General features: G+C 38.5%; 1 protein-coding gene across 2 annotated transcripts in view; it reads right to left on the bottom strand.

Moving 5' to 3' along the window:
• Window positions 1–14,180, bottom strand: part of CAMK4 (calcium/calmodulin dependent protein kinase IV) — a 336,488-nt gene extending 322,308 nt beyond the window's left edge. The window contains exons 1-2 of one of the 2 annotated variants that reach the window (XM_055112534.1): window positions 13,988–14,180; window positions 7,077–7,184 (exon numbers count right to left, since the gene is read on the bottom strand). The gene's annotated coding sequence lies outside the window, so the exon portion shown is untranslated. Of the gene's footprint in view, window positions 1–7,076; window positions 7,188–13,987 lie in introns of both variants that reach the window. The other variant, XM_055112533.1, reaches the window with a different exon arrangement.
• Between the last annotated feature and the right edge of the window lie 6,214 nt (window positions 14,181–20,394).

The following is a 20,394-nucleotide window of genomic DNA, read 5'->3' as shown; positions in this document are numbered from 1 at the left end:
CTGTGTTAATACTCTTCTTAACTCTTCAGTTCACACTTACATCTGTAAATAAGAAGCCTCTGCTTTCTTTTTTTCTTTTGGGGGAGCATTTAGTCACCTGACTAGGAAGAGAGTGTTAAACCAATTCAATAACTGACAACATTCTAAAAAGTGATCTTTCCCCTCTAGGAGGGATGTTCACATTTTAAAAGGTGCAATCCATTGAACCAACAAGAGCATTAATGATAAATTTTCAGTCTTGAATTACTGAGTGGGGCTAACTAGGTATTTGGGTTGGGAGAATTTGAACACCACTCAAATCCATCACCAAGTATGAAATACGTAGGCCTGTATTTGGACTCCAATGAAAGGTTACTTTTGATGTCAAAAAGCATGTCTTCATATAATTGACATAACCAAAGATCCTAAAGCACAGCACATGGGCCAGTCCGTTAGGCACAGACTGCACAATAGACACAGAGAATCACCCATCCCACCATCACCCCACCTTATCAGAGCTCATATCAGGGCCTGAAACTGAATTTGGCCTCAATTTTAAACTCTTCATTGAGGCACCTAACATCTATGTTAGTCATAAACATTCCATTTATGACCTTGACCTTTATGATTCTTTTAGTGCTTATATTGTAGCTCTAGGGGCTTCCCACACCACAGCTCCTTTTTATCATTTCTCAGATGTGGATGTGGAAGAATCAATGCAAAATTAAGATAACAAATGCTTCAACAAATACTAAAATGAAGATAGCAAACACTTATATCACAGGATTTCAATACACAAACTTGTTTGAGGGCTCTAAAAATGAAAATATGCATATATTCAAAGCTCATGGCCTCCTAGCATCTCACATAGATCCTCCCAGTATCACTTAGATGCTTCTTTCCAGGTTCTGGAGTCAGATTGTCTAGATCCAGATGTGTTTTTACCCTTTCCTAGCTGTAAGAACTTCAACAAGTTATTTTACCTTTCTGTGCTTTCGTTTTCTCATTTCTGTGTGGAAATATTGCGGACACCTACTTCATAAGGAATTTCTGAGGATTAATTTAAAACCATAAAGCATGGAGCACAATGTCTGGCACATAGTAAGTACTCAATAAACCTTAGTTATTATGAGTTACTCTGAATAGTTGTGATGGTTAATATTGAATGTCAACTTGATTAGATTTAAGAATGCGAAGTATTGTTCCTGGTGTGTCTGTGAGGGTGTTGCCAAAGGAGATTAACATTTGAGTCAGTGGACGGGAGAGGCAGACACACCCTCAATCTGTGTGGGCACCATCTAACCAGCTGCCAGTGTGGCCAGAATAAAAGCAGGCAGAAGAACATGGAGAGATTAGACTGGCTTAGCCTCTGAGCCTACATCTTTCCCTCATGCTGGATGCTTTCTGCCCTCAAACATCAGACTCCAAGTTCTTCAGCTTTGGGACTCAGACTGGCTTACTTGCTCCTTGGCTTGTAGATGGCCTATCGTGGGACCTCACTTGTGATCATGTGAGTTAATACTCCTTAATAAATGCACATATATATATATCCTATTATATATATTCTATTATATATATCCTATTATATATATCCTATTATATATATCCTATTATATATATATCCTATTTTATATATATATATCTCCTATTAATTCTGTACCTCTAGAGAACGCTGATTAACACAGTAGTATATCAGATGTATTAGAAAATATGTTATTTTATACCACCATTCTGAAATTACAATGTATTTATTTGCCTGAGCTATTACTATAAGCTCCTTGTAGGTAGTGTATTAATCTCTTCTCACACTGCTGTAAAGAACTATCCAATACTGGGTAATTTATAAAGGAGAGAGGTTTAATTGACTCACAGTTCCACATGGCTGGGGAGGCCTCAGGAAACTTACAATCATGGCAGAAGGGGAAGCAAACTTGTCCTTATTCACATGGCGGCAGGAGGAAGAGTCAAGTAAAGCGGGGTAAAGTCCCTTTAAAACCATCAGATCTTGTGAGAACTCATTCACTATCATGAAAACAGAAGTATGGGGGTAACCACTTCCATGATTCAATTACTTTCCACTGGGTTCCTCCCCTGACACATGGAGACTATGGGAACTACAATTCAAGATGAGATTCGGGTGGGGACACAGCTGAACAATATCAGGTGGAATCTATGACTCTTTTAACTCTGTATCCTTACTGGAATAGCTAGTATATATCAGGTTTTTATTAAATGTTTGCCTAATAAGTGAATGAATAAAATTTTCAGACTTTTTCTCATGCTTTTCTTTGTTTAAATAATCATATTATTTAAGTGGTTTAAAATTTTTGGAGGTTTTCTGGGTGTCTTAGTATGTGCAGGCTGCTATAACAAAATAAACTGGGTGGCTTATAAACAATGGAAATTAGTTTCTCATGGTTTTAGAAGCTGGGAAGTCTAAGATCAAGGTGTCAACAGGTTCAGTGTCTGGTAAGGGCTTTCTAATTCATAGACAGCACCTTCTAGCTATGTCCTCAAATGGCGAAAGGAACAAAGCAGCTCTCTGGGGCCTTTTATATTTACTTAATATAAATTACTTATTTGAATGGAACTATTTCTTTTTAAAAAAATAATTTTATTGTGCACATTTAAGTCATACAACATGATGTTGTAGGATACATATATAGTAAGATGGTTACTACAAGGAACAGATGAACGTATCAACATATTCATCATCTCAGTTACCCATTTTGCTTTTCTGGGGCCTCTTTTATAAAGGCACTAATTCCATTGATGAGGGTGCTCTGCACTAAGGACCTAGTCATCTCCCAAAGGCTCCATCTCCTAATACCATAACTTTGAGGATTAAGATATCAACATATGTATTCTAAGTGAAGTAACACAGGAATGGAAAACCAAACATCGCATGTTCTCACTGATATGCGGGAGTCAAGCTATGAGGATGCAAAGGCATAAGAATGATACAATGGACATTGGAAACTTGGGAGGAAGAGTGGGAGAGGGACGAAGGATACAAGACTACAAATAAAGTGCAGTGTGTACTGCTTGTGTGATGGGTGCACCAAAATCTCACAAATCACCACTAAAGAACTTACTCCTGTAACCAAATACCATCTGTACCCCAATGTCTTACGGAAAATTTTTTTTAAATATCTAAACATAGAAAAGGTCAAATAAAATAAAATAAAATAAAATAAAGTTTTCACATATGTATTTTGGGAAGACAAAATATTCAGATCATAGCAATGAGTCTAGAGAGGCAGCAATGTCTAAGTGTCAGAAAGATAATAACAGGACGCACGGCACTGGGATCTAAACAGTGTGACCTTCGTGCTGTGCTCTGAGCACTTTTAAATATGTTGTACCTTGTATTTCTCAGTACAACTCTAAGATGTAGGGGCATTAACATTTCCAAATAATAAATAAGGAAATATAGCTAACTGACTTGAAGGCATTCAGTTCATAAGGGCAGCAAACATGAATGAGAAGGGTGAAATGCATTGGTTGGAACCCCAAATGGTGCAGCTCTGCCACTTACCAGTTAAGCGATTGATATGGTTTGTCTGCGTCCCCAGCCAAATCTCATTTTATAGTTTCTGTAATCCCCACGTGCGATGTGAGGGACCAAGTGGAAGGTAATTGAATCATGGAGGCGGTTTCCCCCATGCCGTTCTTGTGATAGTAAGTTCCCATAAGATCTGATGGATTTATAAGGGTCTTCCCCCTTCACTCGGTTCTCATTCTTCTCTTTACAGCCACCATGTGAATAAGGACGTGTTTACTTTTTCCTTCTGCCCTGATGTAAATTTTCTGAGGCCTCTACATCTCTTTGGAGCTGTGAGTCAATTAAACCTCTTTCATTTATGATTTACCCAGTCTCAGGCAGTTCTTTATAGCAGCATAAAAATGGACTAGTACAGTGACCTTGGCCAAGTTATTGAAACACACTCTTGTTTTTTGGGTTGCCTTATATGTGATGTAGACATAATGCCAGTATTTCACATATACACCATGGAATACTGTATGTATTCCATGCGGCCATAAAAAGAATGAGTTAACGTCATTTGCAGGAACATGGATGAAGCTGGGAGCCATCATTCTCAGCAAACTAACACAGGAACAGAAAACCCAACACCACATGTTCTCACTCATTGGGAGCTGAACAATGAGAACACATGGACACAGGGAGGAGAACATCACACACCAGGGCCTGTCGAGGAGTGGGGGGCAAGGGGAGAAAGAGCATTAAGACAAATATCTAATGCATGCGGGGCTTAAAACCTAGATGATGGGTTGATAGGTGCAGCAAATCACATGGTATATGTATACCTATGTAACGAACCTGCACATTCTGCACCTGTATCCCAGAACTTAAAGTAAAATTAAAAAAAAAAAAAGAAAGAAAGAAGTAATGCTAGTATTCTCTTGTAGGGCTGTTTTGAGGATTAACTAAAGAAGTGATTATATTGTCTCCCTGTGTTCTGTAATGTATTCTGTCTGTTGAGCTCCCCAGTGGCCCCACAACTTGATCTTTGGGTCCTACTGAGCCTATCCTCTTTGAGCCATGCCCAAATCTTTAGCATTTGCTCACTTCTTCCTCGACATGGTCAAACTCCAAAACTCTCTTCCCTTATGTCCCTTTCACACAAAGAACATTCATTGAAACACAATTAAAACAAATTAATAGAAATGTTGAATAAAGCTCAGAGTGTGATTCTCCTGAATTTTTCTGTTAGTTTGTGATTGGTTTGTTTTACCATCTCTCTCTGCAACGAAGAAATGCATTCATGATGGTAGATGTGCAGACACCATGGCTTTTTTCCTAAGGAGGAGCAGGGGCCTTCCTAGTTTCACAGATTACACCTGGTAGATAATCACCAACTCTGCATTTGGGTGAGATCGGCCTCTTTAAGCAACTAATTGCAACATGGGGTGATGGGAGCCTTAAGCCAAGGGCAGGTGTTCTCAATATGGGCTGCAAAATAGAATCACCTGGGAAGCGTTTAAAAGGCTTGACTCTCAGACCATACTGTAGACCAATTAAATGAGCGTTTTTTGAGTTAAGAACCAGACAGGTATTTTTTTAACTGCCTACATTATTTCAATTTAATCTGGGCAGTTAGTACAAATATATTTCAATATTCAGCCAAGATTGAAAACCAGTGGCTGCCATAAGACTTTGTGGCCACAACAGTTAAACTCATCTAATCAGTTTTCCTCTGGCTCCTTCACAAAACAGTTTGTTCACCTGGAAACTTCTGCTTGCCTATAATAAATCATTTGCATTGCCTTGAAGATGATTTTCATTTTGCAGAAATTACCACTAATTGAAAGACAAATACACAACCAAATTCTGATATTTAATGTTACTATTTCAATATATGTTTCTCATTTCTAAAATCAACTGGTAGGAAGTCAAACTAACACACTTGATAACAGAAAATAATTTCTAATTCGATGCTTGAAATTTAAGGGATTTCGGGTAAGGAGTCCTCACATGTTAGATGGTGTCGTCATCTACTGGCACAATGTGGTATTGCAGCTCATTCCTGAGATGCTGAGGACTCCGAGAGAGTAAGAGTGCTTCTGCCCAGAAGCGGTTTATCATTCACTTCAGCGAAACATAATTTTTCTGGGTCCAATACGTGGATTCCACTATCCTCCAAGGAATCTTGGTTCTTACATAACGACTAGTACTAGTGACCAAAATCTGATGCTGTCTCTGAATATCAGAGTTAGTGTTCAATCAAATTGTGTTCTGATGCAGAAAAAAATATTTGTGGAGAATAGAAATACAGAAAAAAAATGTTTTGGAGGAAACTTTAAAAGAATTCTGTGGATTAAACTAAAATTTCAAAGACTTATAAATCCAGAATATTAGGAGCCCTCCCCGCTCCTGATTTATTTTAATTGTACTGAATAATGCTTGTGTTATAATCAGCCTATCTGGAGGAGCCCTATAACAAACCCTGAGATTTATCTTCCCAATATCTATTAGCCTCTTCCCCTTTACTAACAGCATTCAAATTTTGTTCCAAGAAAAATTATCCCAAGCTACAAAACTCAATTAGCACCCCATGCCCTTCAGTTAGGGGCCTCTACATGAAACAGTTCTCATCAATGGAATGTCGATAACAACAGTCTGCTGGGAATTTCTGGGGAAAGATTTTGCTTCCTGATAAACATGCAATTCTTCTTCATACTTTCTGCCAGTAAGGTGGGCAAATGTAAAATAGGCATCCTGTGGCCATTAGAACAGAAGCCACATGCTAAAGACAGGAAGGTAGGGAGGCAGATGGAGCCTGGAACAGCAATGGCTTCATGGACCTACTACCCTAGCTCTGGAAAGAAAGCCATTACAGACTGAATTTTGTCCCCACAAAATTTATGTGGAGTCTTAACCCCTCATGTGACTGAAGATAGGTCCTTTTGGAAGTATTTAAGGTTAAATGGGTCATAGGGGTGGGACCTAATCTGATCAGACTGGTGGTCTTAGAAGAAGAAAAAGAGATCTGAGGAACTGAAAAGAGCAGCGCCTTAATCTTAGACTCCCTAGCCTCCAGAACGGTGGGAAATAAATTTCTGTTGTGTAAGTCACCCAGTCTAGAGTACTTAGTTACAGCAGCCTACACAGACTAAAAAAAACCTCATCTGGTTAAGCCACTGTAGTGGGTTTTCTACTGCTTGCCTGCGCCCTCTCCTCTGATGCAAAATGGGGTACCTGAAAGTGGGATGTTGCAAGTAAAAGGAACAAAAATGTGAAATCTCCAGGAATACAAGGTAGAGAAGTAGACAGGTCTCACCCATTACAAGCTGCGAAGTTGATGACCTTTTTAATGTGGTTATTAAATATTTATATTTTTGTGCTTATTGTAGCTGCAGCATCAAGGGAAGTAATAGAAAAATTTAAAATGTGTGTGCTTCTTATTGCTGAGTTTTGCAAAGTCCTACTTGAAAGAAATGAATTCATACTAAAGCTAGTCATTCTGACAGCTAAGAGAGCAGGTGCGGGCTTGTGGCCTGCAATCTAAGATGTCTGAGAAGCCTATATGATAAAAGTCTACCAGCTTTGTGACGAAAACACATTGCTTTCCTACCTTAAACTGAAGCCTTTCACGTCAGAGCTGAAGCAGCAGCCCTAGCAGGGGCTGGTATTGGGTTCCCAGCTCTCTCTTCCAGGTCTCTGCTGGACAAAGGAGGCACACCTGCTGGTAAATAGAGATTAAAGGGTGTTGCTTTTCCTCCAAATGTGTGATTTCACATTGCTGATGACAGAAGGTAAAAGGAAAGACTACGTGTGAAAAATGAAGACCTGTGACCAGGAAACAATATTTCTCAGACATTAATATTATGAGTCCATACTATCTTTGGCTATGGTTGCTCACATGTGGCATTGAATAGACTGAAAGGCTACAAAATTTCGGAAGGAACTGTATTTCTAAAGAAATATCAGGTCAGTAGAGGCAGAAGGAGGAGGTAGGGTTGCAGACACCAGGGTGGGCAGCAGTTCACTCCTCAGTGCCCATGGGCTTTGGTCCATGCCTCTCCCTGGAAAGGCAGGAAGGCTTTGACATGGAGAGGGAGCTACTGCCGCCATAGTTCTGAGCTTGAGGTTGCTAAGACTTATCTCAGACTTGTGTACTGAGGAAACTCAGATGTTGGCCTCAGCTCCTAGGCTGCATTTAGCAGATCGACCTATGAGAACTTCTATACTGAGACAAAGGAAAGGATCCATCAGAAAGTGACATCTATTATCTTGAGCTTGGCAGCAAGGAAGAGGACAGGTATTGGAAACCCTGCTCTCTAAAAAGCTGACCGAAAAGTGACAAAAAAGCTGAAGATGGGGGGTAGAGACAGGTATAACATTCTAGCCCCTCAATCTAGAAATATTAGTAAGAACCAAAAGCAACTTAATAGAAGACCAAGGATCAGAATTCCCAGAAGATGGTTCATAAGAAAAAAGAAAGAGGATGTGGGTGGAATTAATTAGCAGCTGCATAACAGGTCATGCAAAATGGGGGGAAGAATAAAAATTTCCCAAATAATCAAAATTGGAGCTCTAGCTTATCAGGTCCCAGCTTACTTTTTTTTTTTTTTTTTTTTTGAGACAGGGTCTCACACTATCGCCCACGCTGGAGTGCACTGGTGCCAACTCGGCTCACTTCAACCTCCGCCTCTCAGGTTCAAGAGATTCTCCTGCCTCAGCCTCCTGAGTAGCTGGGACTACAAGTGCCTGCCACCATGCCTGGACACTTTTGGTATTTTTAATAGAGACATGGTTTCACCATGTTGGCCAGCCTGGTCTTGAACTCCTGACCTCAAGCGGTCTGCCTGCTTTGGCGTCTCAAAGTGCTGGGATTACAGGTATGAGCCACCGTGCCTGGGCCCCAGCTTACTTTTTAAATCTCAAGCGAATCACAACTATACTGGAGCCAAATTTATTGAGCTGCCATCACGAAGAGTTCTTCCCAAACTATCATTCCACTGGGTTCCTGTTTCCTTTATTCCTTCAGATAAGGAAATAATGATATTTCAAATTAAAACCTTACTTAAAGTACAGGTATAAAATAAGATAAAGTACTGATGTTTAAATTTAGTTGTGTTGCTGGGCGCGGTGGCTCACACCTATAATCCCAGCACTTTGGGAGGCCGAGGTGGGCGGATCACCTGAGGTCGGCAGTTTGAGACCAGCCTAACCAACACGGAGAAATCTCATCTCTATTGAAAGTACAAAATTAGCTGGGCGTGGTGGTGCATACGTGTAATCCTAGCTACTCAGGAGGCTGAGGCAGGAGAATTGCTTGAATCCGGGAGGTGGAGTTTGCGATGAGCAGAGATCATGCCATTGCACTCCAGCCTGGGCAACAGGAGTGAAACTCCATCAAAAAAAAAAAAAAAAAATTAGTTGTGTTTACAGATAATTGTCAGTTGGTCTGAAACAAATTCACCAGGGAATTAATCTATTAGAGTAGAATTGCTAATTAATGTAAAATATATAATTAGACTTCACCTCATTTGTTTTATGTGCATTGTGATGTAATGTAGCATCAGTGCAACTTAAAGTAATTAAATTAATAATTGTACTTGATATTAAGTGTTCTCAACTGAGTAACTTTTAAGTGAAACCATTCAAGTTTAGATGTGGGGAGTGGTAAAGGAATCAACTTTTTCTTTTGCTTCTTCGGGGAAAATGGTGATTTAAGTTTATCATTCATGGATCAGTAGATTTTGAAAGTTAGTGAATCAGATTATAAACATTTATCTAAAACATACAAGGACTGAGGACTAGGTAAACAACTGAAAGTTTAGTCTCTAGAAACACCCAAACTAGGAATAAGCCAACAACCAGATGCACTCCTAAAGGAAAATGTGAATGTTTTTAATAGTTGCATTTTAGTAAATTGTACAGTGGTGAAGGTGGAAAGGGCACTCGGGACTCGTTAGAATGAGGCATAGTATACTCCAATGGCCCTGTTTCTTAAATATAGTCAGTAAGGGTCTGCCAACAATATACCAAAACCATCTTTTATATAAACAGTATTTAATGGTCACTCAATAGCTTTCAAAATATATTTTTGTATTACAACACTGCACAACCTATTCTGAAAGTGATCTGGAGTCATCATTCCTGCAAAACACGCTTTGGAGAGAGGAAGCTTGCTTGGGGCAGTTGCATAATATGAAAGTCGTAAGTACCTAGGGAAGAAAGAGCCATGTAAATACGTGTAATAAACTGATGCATGTGTAAAATTTTCTTGGCCTTTATCCTACAGAAATTAAATATTTAATATGAATTTTCTGAATGCAAGATTATGGACTGTTTTTTGTACTATGGCCTAATTTTAAAGGCCCAAAATAATATTTTTTTAAGTTTGCCCTTGTGCTGAACTACCAGTGTATGTATGTTATACTTGATTTGGTTGTAAACTATATTTCAAAGTAAACCTTAGTGTAATAAGCTTTATAACCACAAAGGTTTAGGCTGCTGAACCATTGTTTTTAAGAGATATAAAATGCAGCAGGGGACTATTCTTTTTCCTTCTCTAAGCCCAGAGAAAAACTACTAAGTGGTACCTCCAACCTCAAATATTTGTTTTGGCTTTTATCAAGAATTGCAACCTATGATACAAAGATAGTTTATGTATGGTACCAGTGGTGTTTGTTTTTTATTTGGTCAAGAGTAAGGGTAACCCAGGGGGCCACTTATGCAAAAGATGTAAACTCTTGCATAATACATTGATAGCATGTTTTACCAATCTCAAGGGTAAATGCTAAATATAAGTTAACCAAATAGCAAGTTAAAAGAAAAAAGGTATCAGGGTCAATTTAATATTTCCAATTGTTAATGTTCTGTTTTCCAATTTTTCATCTTTCGTGATGTTTATAGGCAGACGGCCAAGTTGTATTTCTCCGAATACATTCAGATAAAATAATATTGCCCAAGTAAAATATTAATATCCTAAAGACAAGTTTATATGATACTTAATGTACATAACATGAATTTGAAGCATAAAATTAAAATAATAAAAATGTTTTACACCCCAAAAAAGAAATATCCAACATCAAATGATCAATCAATTAATAAAGAAATAACGGAGCCCCCACATTTCACCCACAGAAATGAGTTGTGGAAGCTGTGCAGTACTGAAAGGTTGTCCTCTCCGTGTCTCTTTTCGAGTGGCCATAGAGAGTAATCAACAACAGGACCCTAGCAAATGTGGCTAGCCAAGAAATTTATTTCACTGCTAGAGTAGGGAGTCCTTATTGTTCCTGCCTGGCAATAATTGGTTGATATGTGCTATGTGGGCCAGTGACTGCTGTGTTTCTTGTTCTTCCTTTTTTCAAACAAAGACTTATAACCTCCCTTTAACCTTATTGCTCGACAGATAATGAGGAGCCACTTCGAGACCTGATGAAAAGCAGAAAGCACATTACAAAAGATCCTATCTTTGAAGTGAATGAAATAACTGGATGAGACAATGGTGTGGTATTTCTCAGGGAGAAGCTGGAGAAGGTAGTCTATTTATGAGAGGAAGAGTGTGTATGAATATTACAAAGCCAAAGGGGTAGAATGTGGTAGAAGCCACTAGTTTTCTACCCAATAAACTTTCTCCTTTTATTTCTTATTAATGGAATCCCAATTCTGTTAAAATCAGCAATGTGCTCAAGAGCTGGGGATATGGTGACTGATCAGTTTTCCCTTTTTATGTTAACTGCAAGACAGCTTAGAACTAAGTTTGAAGCTCGTCTTTAGCAAGGAAGTCTCTGTGATGTGCAATATTGTAACAGCCCCATTCCTAGTTACAGCTTATCTTTCCACTCATTATTTCCATTTTTCTTTTTCACCTATTTTCATAAATACTATTTTGCTATACTTACTTATCCCATCAAACCACCTTAAAACATTTAAAAATCAACCGTGTAGAAAGAGCAGCAAGGAGAGCCAACAGAAATAAAGAGAAGGAGGAGAGAAAGAGAAAGAGAAGGAAGGAAGGAAGGAAAGAAGGAAGGAAGGAAGGAAAAGAAAAGAAAAGAAAAAGAAAGGAAAAAAGAAAGAATGAAAATAAAGAGAGAAAGAGAGGAAGAAAATAGAGAAGAGAGGAAGAAATGAAAAAGAAAGAAAACGAAAGAGAAAGAAGGAAAGAAAGGAGGAAGGAAGGAAGGGAAAGAGAGAGAAAGAAAAAGGGAGACATAAAAAGGGAAGAAGGAAAGAAAGGGAAAGCAAAGGACATAAAACCTACAGTTTGAAACTTGCAGGTCTAAACCTACAAAAGGAAGATAAATGTCATTACTACTGATGACTTAAGAATTACACAACATGATTTGTAGAGAAAGGCTAATAAAAGATGTAAGGCATTACAAAGGAATACAAAGATAAAATTAATTGTCTGAAGTATATGCTTGTAGTTCCAAGCTTTTGAAATATTCTTTCTCTCAGTTTCTGGTGGCATGTAGGAAATACTTTGATGCATGATAGCCTGTAAGCACACCATCAGGCAAGCTATTCCAGGGACAATTCCCCCCAACCACAGTGTCACTTGCCAGGTAACCTGATGAGCAGCTCTGGTTCATGCCATTCTCCTGCTTCAGCCTCCCAAGTAGCTGGGACTACAGGTGCCCGCCACCATGCCCGGCTAATTTTTTGTATTTTTAGTAGAGACAGGGTTTCACCGTGTTAGCCAGGATGGTCTCGATCTCCTGACCTTGTGATCCGCCCGCCTCGGCCTCCCAAAGTGCTGGTATTACAGGCGTGAGCCACCGCGCCCGGCCCTAAGGTATTTCTTTATAGCAATATGAGAACAAACTAATACAACTACTAATACACACAACAACATAGATGAACCTGAAAACATTATGTTGAATGAAAAAAGCTAGACACAAAAAAACTACACACCATATAATGTTATGTACATGAAGTCCAAGAACAGCCAACACTAATCTGCAGTTAAAAAAATCCACACAGTTGTTGTTTCTGAGGTGAGTATGTGGAGGGTAGGGGAACTGACCAGAAAGGGGCAAAAGAGAACGTACTGGGGTGATGGAAATGCTTTGATAGTTTCATGAATATTTACCATTGTCAAATTTTATTGACCTGAACACTTAATATTACATTGTGATATATGTAAATTAAACTTCAAGAAGAAAAGTTAGAAAGGAAAATAAAGGGCTATCACAGATGTGGCTGACAGACTTGCCAACACTTTCCCTAAGTTAAGGATCCTGAAGTTTCAATTACCTTCTTGAAAACTGAGCAGACTGTAGCCAAACAATCCATTTCTGGCTGGCTGCAATTTTTTTCCATTGGAAGTAATGTGAAGAATAGGTCTCAGGAAGTCATTTTCCAAAGAATTCAATACTCCTGAATATAGTAAGGAGTGTTGGGCACTAAAGGAGATCAAAGCCAGTAATTAATGAGTCTTGCTCTCCATTAGCCAGGCTCTTTGATACACTTCCAAAACAAACAGGTCTAGAAGGCAATTGGATGTGAATTTTTCACAGTCTTTTCTATGAAGGTAACATGTCAGCAAAAGGGTTCTCCAGTTAATGAGAAAATTAATAGGACATTTTATTTATCTGTGCAAGTACAGACCTTACCCCAGTGTGAAGAAGAAGAGCCTGCCAGTACTAAATAACGCCAGATGGGATACTCCAGTGTTTATATGATGTTCAAAAATAGCCTTGTTTATTATTAATGATACTCTACCAGTTTCCTTAAGTGGAATGGGCTTTGGAGTCAGAAAGTCTGTCTACCAATAACTAGATAGACATCTTGGCCAAACCACCTTCAAACTACTTCACTTCTCTGAAGTAATTGGAGAATTCAATGAGATAATTTTTTTGGAATGGCCAAACGAGATCAAATAAATGTAAATTGTGAGATAAGATTAAGTCGTGAGTTAAATTAGGTAAAAATGCATCTTACTGAGTTTAAACTAAATAGTATTTTTAGAAATAAGCAGTTAATCTGAGGATAAAGTCTTACACAAAACAAATAAACAGAGAAAAACCCCCAAAAGTCAAGGACTGATAACATAGATCAACTGATGTTGACAACAACTGATGTCTACAAGAGCAAAATGGAAAGACAATCTCTGGTTTTCTGTGTGTCACAGATGTGAAATATAGTTGGCCTGCAGTGGGAAGAATACCAAGAATAGGTAAGGATATCACCAAGGAAGGAGAGTACAGTTATCAACAAAGACTTGAGATACCAGACCATCCTACACAGTACAATGAATGGCATATGAAGAAGTGGATGTACAGAGCTAACTGGGACATCGCATGGTACTGATCACTACCAGGAAGACATTGGATAGGAACCTGGGTGAAATCAGAAGGAACAAAAAGAGAGGGAATTATAATTGTGAGAAATACAATCAGTCTTGAATGTCTGACGACTCTGTGTGCATTGCAAACCTAATTTTCTATTGGTTCTTTCTGGAAAAAGACAAAGGCTCACTCAGAGGGACCTCTGTGACTTGGCCAGGCATCGGTTTCATATACTAACCTATTTCTCAGATTGCTGCCCTGCCCAGGAGGGTTGGACCTCTCAGAGTTGAGAAAAGAAGAGGTTCACCACTCATAAAAACCCTGTGGGGCAGGATTAATTTCATCTCCTCTTTACTGAGGAGAAAACTGAGACTCAGATAAGCAAAAGCTGCCTAGCTGGCAGGTGACAGAGCTTTGCTTAGAAGCCAAGTGTCTCTGACTCCAAGGTCGTCTGATGTCATACCTTTCCAACTGTAAGTTCAAAGTGTAGGCAGTTTAGAATTTAGGCTACAATATAAATCCCTTATTAATATCTCTCTCTGTCTCTCTTTTTACTATAATTGGGAAACTCTAACTGTAAGCTTCTTTGGGAGCAAAAATTTTGTGATCTTGTGATACTGTCTCAGTATTTTTTTTCACCTAAACATCTCTACTCTATAACTCTCAAGTTTAGTATTTACTTAGAAGCAGGAGATGTGAAAATTTTGAGTGCCCTAAGTATGTCTGGAAATACCTCAATTTGATTTTCACAGTCCAGTGCTACTCAACAAACTATAACTGAGCACTTACTCTATGCTAGAAACAGCATTTCTGCTTTCCAAGGACCTCTAAGGTAAGAGATAAATAAACAAATAGTTTTATAACAACATGACTTAATAAAAAATATAAAATTACTATGAGACTTATGTGTAGGATGTTTTGAGTACACCGAATAGGAACACTTAACCCATCCTGGGGTAAGGTTAGTGGTCAGAAGAGGTTCCCCATAAGAGAAAGAATTCAAGTCTTGATGTCTAGTGCAGAAGTAGGAAAAGTGCAATCTGGGGAGTGGGAACATCTATTTAGAAACCACCAAGTCACTTCAAACTCAACTACCCTCACTTCATCCTCAATTACCTCCTTGCATTTGCATGTGCACACCTCTCTCTTTCTCTCTTACACACACACACACACAATTTCTTATCGTGGTGAATAACAATCACACAATCATCCATCCAGTACTACAAATAGAAACCCAGGAGTTGACTTTATTATCCACCTCTCAACTATCACCAAGTCTATTTCTACCTCCTAAATATCTTCTTAGTTGCATCCCATACATAATGATATATCATATTTCTATTACTATTTAGTTCAAACTATTTTCTATATTGTGTCTACTGTTAAATCCATCCAATGAATGTTTTAATTTTTAAATTTATAATTGACACATAATAACTGTACATTTATGTAGTACAACCTGATATTTTAATGCATATATGCATAGTATAAAGATTAAATTGGGGTAATTATCATATTAACCACCTCAAATATTTATCATTTCTTTGTGGTGGCAAAGTTCAAAAATCTTCTAGCGATCTTGTAATATGCACTATATTGTTATTTGGTATAGTCACTAATGCTGGCGAAGATGCAGAGAAAAGGGAATTTTTATACACCATTGGTGAGAATATAAATTGGTACAGTTATTATGGAAAACAGTATAAAGATTTCACAAAAAATTAAAAATAGAAGTACCATCTCCAGCAATCCCATTACTGGATACATATCCAAAGGAAATGAAATCAGTATGTTGAAGAGACATTTGCACCGCCTGTTTATTGCAGCATTACTCACAATAGCCAAGATTAGGAAATCAACTTAAATGCTCATCTGCAGATTAATGGATAAAAAAAAGTGGCATATATACATACAGTGGAATACTATTCAGCTATAAAACAGAACGAAATCCTGTCGTTTGTGGCAACATAGATAAACCGAGAGGGCATAAATTCAGACAAGCCAGGGAGAGAAAGAGAAACCGCATGAACTGACTCATATGTGGAATCTAAAGTTGATTTCACAGAAGTAGAAAGTAGAATAGTGGCCACCAGAGGCTGGGAGGAAAGGGGAAAGGGAGGACTGGAAGAGGTTGGTCAATGAATTTACTAACTTAGATATTTAATAAAATATCTATATTTTATTTTTCAGTTCTAGAATATTATTTTAGTCATTGTCAGGAAATTATAATAGCTCTGTTAAAATTCTCCATCTTTTCATCCAGTTTGTTCATATTTTCTTCAACTTCTAATAGTTACAATTTATCTCTGGTTTCAAATGTCTTCAGTGCAAGATCAGTCCTGTATGTATTACAAGTCCCTCCCTTTGGCAAGCCTTTGGGATCTCAGCACAATGAGTTGCCAAGAACTCCCTCTATGACTTACTATCCAGCCTTCAGATTACTGGGCTACCACATCCTCTCACACAAGTCTCCCGAGGGAGAATCGGTGGGCGGGAGAACTTGGCCTTGAAACTCCTCCAGATTCTAGTTGGTCTCACTAACCCACACACAGACATTTAAAACTCCACTGACTGCACCTTATGCAGGAAGAGTCTCCCTGCTTGAATCAGGCCCAATCCTCACCAACCCACGCCTGACTCAGTAGTTGCCCCTAGGGAAGGTAATGCCTACTGATTTTCATTCTCTAGGAAGCACTTGTCTCCCTGGAATAGGGTTCCTTTGGACTTCTTCCTATCCACAACATTTTGATGGCTTAAAAAACATGTATGTTATTGTATTATACTTTATTTTTTAATTGTTATAACTAAAACTGCAAGCCCCTTGTTATATGATCAGTAGTATGTTGTGAAATGCTACAGTCGAATCCATAAATAGCCCTTGAATACATCCAGTTTTCTCTCTCTCTGTTCTACCGCCTGATCAAGACACCATCATCTTCCCCAAATTCCTCATTGGTCTCCCTGCTTTTATTCTCATTTCACTAGACTTTAATCTGTTCTTCATTCTGCAATCATTGAACTCTTTAAAATGCGGACCTAATGATAGCACCCTCTTGATGAACACTCTTCAATATCTTTACTCGGAGGATAAAGATAAAAATCCTTAAAGTGTGATTTTTGGATGATAATGATGTGTCAGTGTAGGTTCATCAGCTATAACAAATTTACCACCTTGGTGGGGGTATTGATAATGGGGGAGGTTGTGCTTGTTTGCGGGGGGGGGTATGAGAAATCTCTGTACCTTCCTCTCAATTTTGCTGTGAATCTAAAACTGCTCTAAAAATAAAGTCCATTAGAAATATATACATATATACAATTTGTCCATAAATAACAATTTTTACAGGCTATTCATCCCGACAGATGAGGTGATGAAAAGACTGACTCATCAATACTTTCCTCAGACATCCTAGACTAGGCCTGAGATTGGCCTTAATTCTTCTTGCTGAATGAGTATGGGATCAATAGAGGGCCCTCCAACCTCAAGGTCGCCATAGCATCAAAACATCCCAGAATCTAACTTATCTTTCCATTGTTTTAACAATTATTTTATTAGGGACTTTACTCATAAGTGACAATCAGTAGAGTTGAGACCAGGGGTCGAGAGCAGTTGAGACCACCCGGTGCCAGCCCTTAAGTCGGGAGAGGCCTGGAATTCGGGCTGCTCTTTAGTAAGCTTATAGAAAAGAGTAGGGTCACTCTCACAACTGTCACCTTCTTTTCTTTCCTTTTCTTTTTTAGACAGAGTCTCGCTCTGTCCCCAGGCTGGAGTGCAGTGGCGCGATCTTGGCTCACTGCAACCTCCGCCTCCTGGGTTCAAGCGATTCTTGTGCCTCAGCCTTCCGAGTAACTGGGATTACAGGCATGTGCCACCATACCTAGCTAATTTTTGTATTTTTAGTAGAGACGGGGTTTCACCATGTTGGCCAGGATGATCTTGATCTCCTGACCTCGTAATCCGCCCACCTCAGCCTTCCAAAGTGCTGGGATTGCAGGCATGAGCCATCGTGCCTGGACTCTTCTTTTTTTCAAATTTCATTTTTAAAATTTCAATTGTTATTTGAGTACAGGTCATTTTTGGTTAAGTTCTTTAGTGGTGATTTAGTGCACCTTTAGTGAGATTTTAGTGCACTTGTCACCCGAGCTGTGTATACTGTATCCAAAATATAGTATTTTATCCCTCTCTCCCCTACCAATCTTTTTTTAGGCCTTTGCATCCTCATACAATATTTAATTTTGTATTCCTGAGTTACTGCTTCACTTAGAATAATGGCCTCCAGCTCTATTCAAGTTGCTGCAAAAGACGTTTTTTATGGCTGAGTAGTATTTCATTATATATATATATATATATATATGCCACATTTTATATATATATATATGCCACATTTTTTTACCCACTCGTAGTCGATGGGCACTTAGGTTGGTTCCATATCTTTGCTGTGTGAATTGTGTTGGTATAAACATGCATGTGCATGTGTCTTTTTTGTATAATGACTTCTTTTCCTTTGGGTAGATACCCAGCAGTGGAATTGCTGGATCGAATGGTAGTTCTACTTCTAGTTCTTTAAGGAATCTCCATACTGTTTTCCATAGTGGTTGTACTGATTAACTTTCCCACCGGCAGTGTAACCTTGTTCCCTTTTCACAACATCCACACCAACAGCTATTGTTTTTGATTTTTAACTATGGCCCTTCTTCCAGGAGTAAGGTGGTAGATATCTCATTGTGGTTGTGATTTTGCGTTTCCTTGATGATTAATGATGTTGAGCATTTTTTCATGTGTTTGTTAGTTGTTTGTACATCTTCTTTTGAGAAATGTCTATTCATGTCCTTTGCCCACTTTTTGATGGGGTTGTTTTTTCTTGTCGATTTGTTTGAATTCTTTGTAGATTCTTCATACTAGTCCTTTGTTAGATACATAGCTTGCAAATATTTTCTCCTGCTCTGTGGATTGTCTGTTTACTCTGCTGATTATTTCTTTTGCTGTGCAGAAGCTTTTTGTTTAATTAGGTTCCATTTATTTATTTTTGTTTTTGTTGCATTTGCTTTTGGAGTCTTATCCATGCCTAAGCCAATGTCCACAAGAGTTGTTCTGATGTTACCTTCTAGAATTTTTATGGTTTCAGGTCTTAGATTTAAGTCTTTGATCCATCTTGAGTTGATTTTTATATAAGGTGAGAGATGGGGATCTGGTTTTATTCTTCTACGTGTGGCTTGCCAGTTTTCTCATCACTCTTTATTGAATAGGGTGTCTTTTCCCCAATTTATGTTTTTGTATTCTATGTTGAAGATCAGTTGGCTGTAAGTATTTGGCTTTATTTCTGGGTTCTTTCTTCTGTTCTATTGGTCTACTTGCCTATTTTTATGCCACACTGTTTTGGTAACCATAGCCTTGTAGTATGATTTGAAGTCAGGTAATGTGATGCCTCTAGATTTGTTCTTTTTGCTTAGTATTGCTTTGGTTATGTGGGCTCCTTTTTGGTTCCATATGAACTTTAGGATGTTTTTTCTAGTTCTGTGAAGACTTATGCTGGTATTTCGATAAGAATTGCATTGAATCTGTAGCTTGCTTTGGCAGTATGATCATTTTCACAATATTGATTCTTCCCATCCATGAGCATTGGATGTTTCCATTTGTTTGTCATCTATGATTTCTTTCAGCAGTGTTTTGTAGTTTTCCTTGTAGAAATGTTTCACCTCCATGGTTAAGTATATTTCTAAGGTTTGTTTGTTTGTTTTTTTGTTTTGCAGCTGTTGTAAAGGGGATTGAGTTCTTGATTTGATTCTCTGCTTGGTCGTTGTTGGTGTATAGCAGTGCTGTTAACATTGAGTTTTTTATCCTGAGACTTTACTGAATTCATTTATCAGATCTAGGAGCTTTCTGGGTGAGCCTTTATAGTTTTCTAGGTATACAATCACATCAGCAGCAAACAGTGACAGTTTGACTTCCTCTTTTCTTTCTTTCTTTCTTTTTCTTTTTTCTTTTTTTTTGAGATGGAGTCTCACTCTATCACCAGGCTGGAGTGCAGTGGCACAATCTTGGTTCACTGCAACCTCCGCCTCCTGGGTTCAAGCAATTCTCCTGCCTCAGCCTCCTGAGTAGCTGGGACTACAGGTGCATGCCACCACTCCCAGCTAATTTTTGTATTTTTAGTAGAGATGGGGTTTCACCATGTTGGCCAGGATTGTCTTGATCTCTGGACCTTATGATCCGCCTGCCTCAGCCTACCAAAGTGCTGGGATTATAGGCTGGAGCCCCTGCGCCTGGCCTGACTTCCTCTTTTCTAATTTGGATGTACTTTCTTTCTCTTGCCTGATTGCTCTGGCTAGGACTTCCAGTACTATGTTGAAAAGAAGTGATGAAAGTGGGCATCCTTGTCTTGTTCCAGTTCTCAGGGGAATGCTTTCAAGTTTTCCCCATTCAGTATGATATTGGCTGTGGGTTTGTCATATATGGCTGTTATTACTTTGAGGTAAGTCCCTTCTATGCCTATTTTGTTGAGGGCTTTTATTGTAAAGGATACTGGATTTTATCAAATGCTTTTTCTCCATTTATTGAAATAATCATATGGTTTTTGTTTTTAATGCTGTTTATGTGATGTATCACATTTATTGACTTGTATATGTTAAACCATCCCTGCATCCCTG

This window comes from Pan paniscus, chromosome 4 (genome assembly GCF_029289425.2).
Source record: "Pan paniscus chromosome 4, NHGRI_mPanPan1-v2.0_pri, whole genome shotgun sequence".
NCBI lineage: Eukaryota > Metazoa > Chordata > Mammalia > Primates > Hominidae > Pan > Pan paniscus.
Note: the sequence above shows the minus strand (reverse complement) of the source record. Positions and strands in the feature narration are given on the sequence as shown.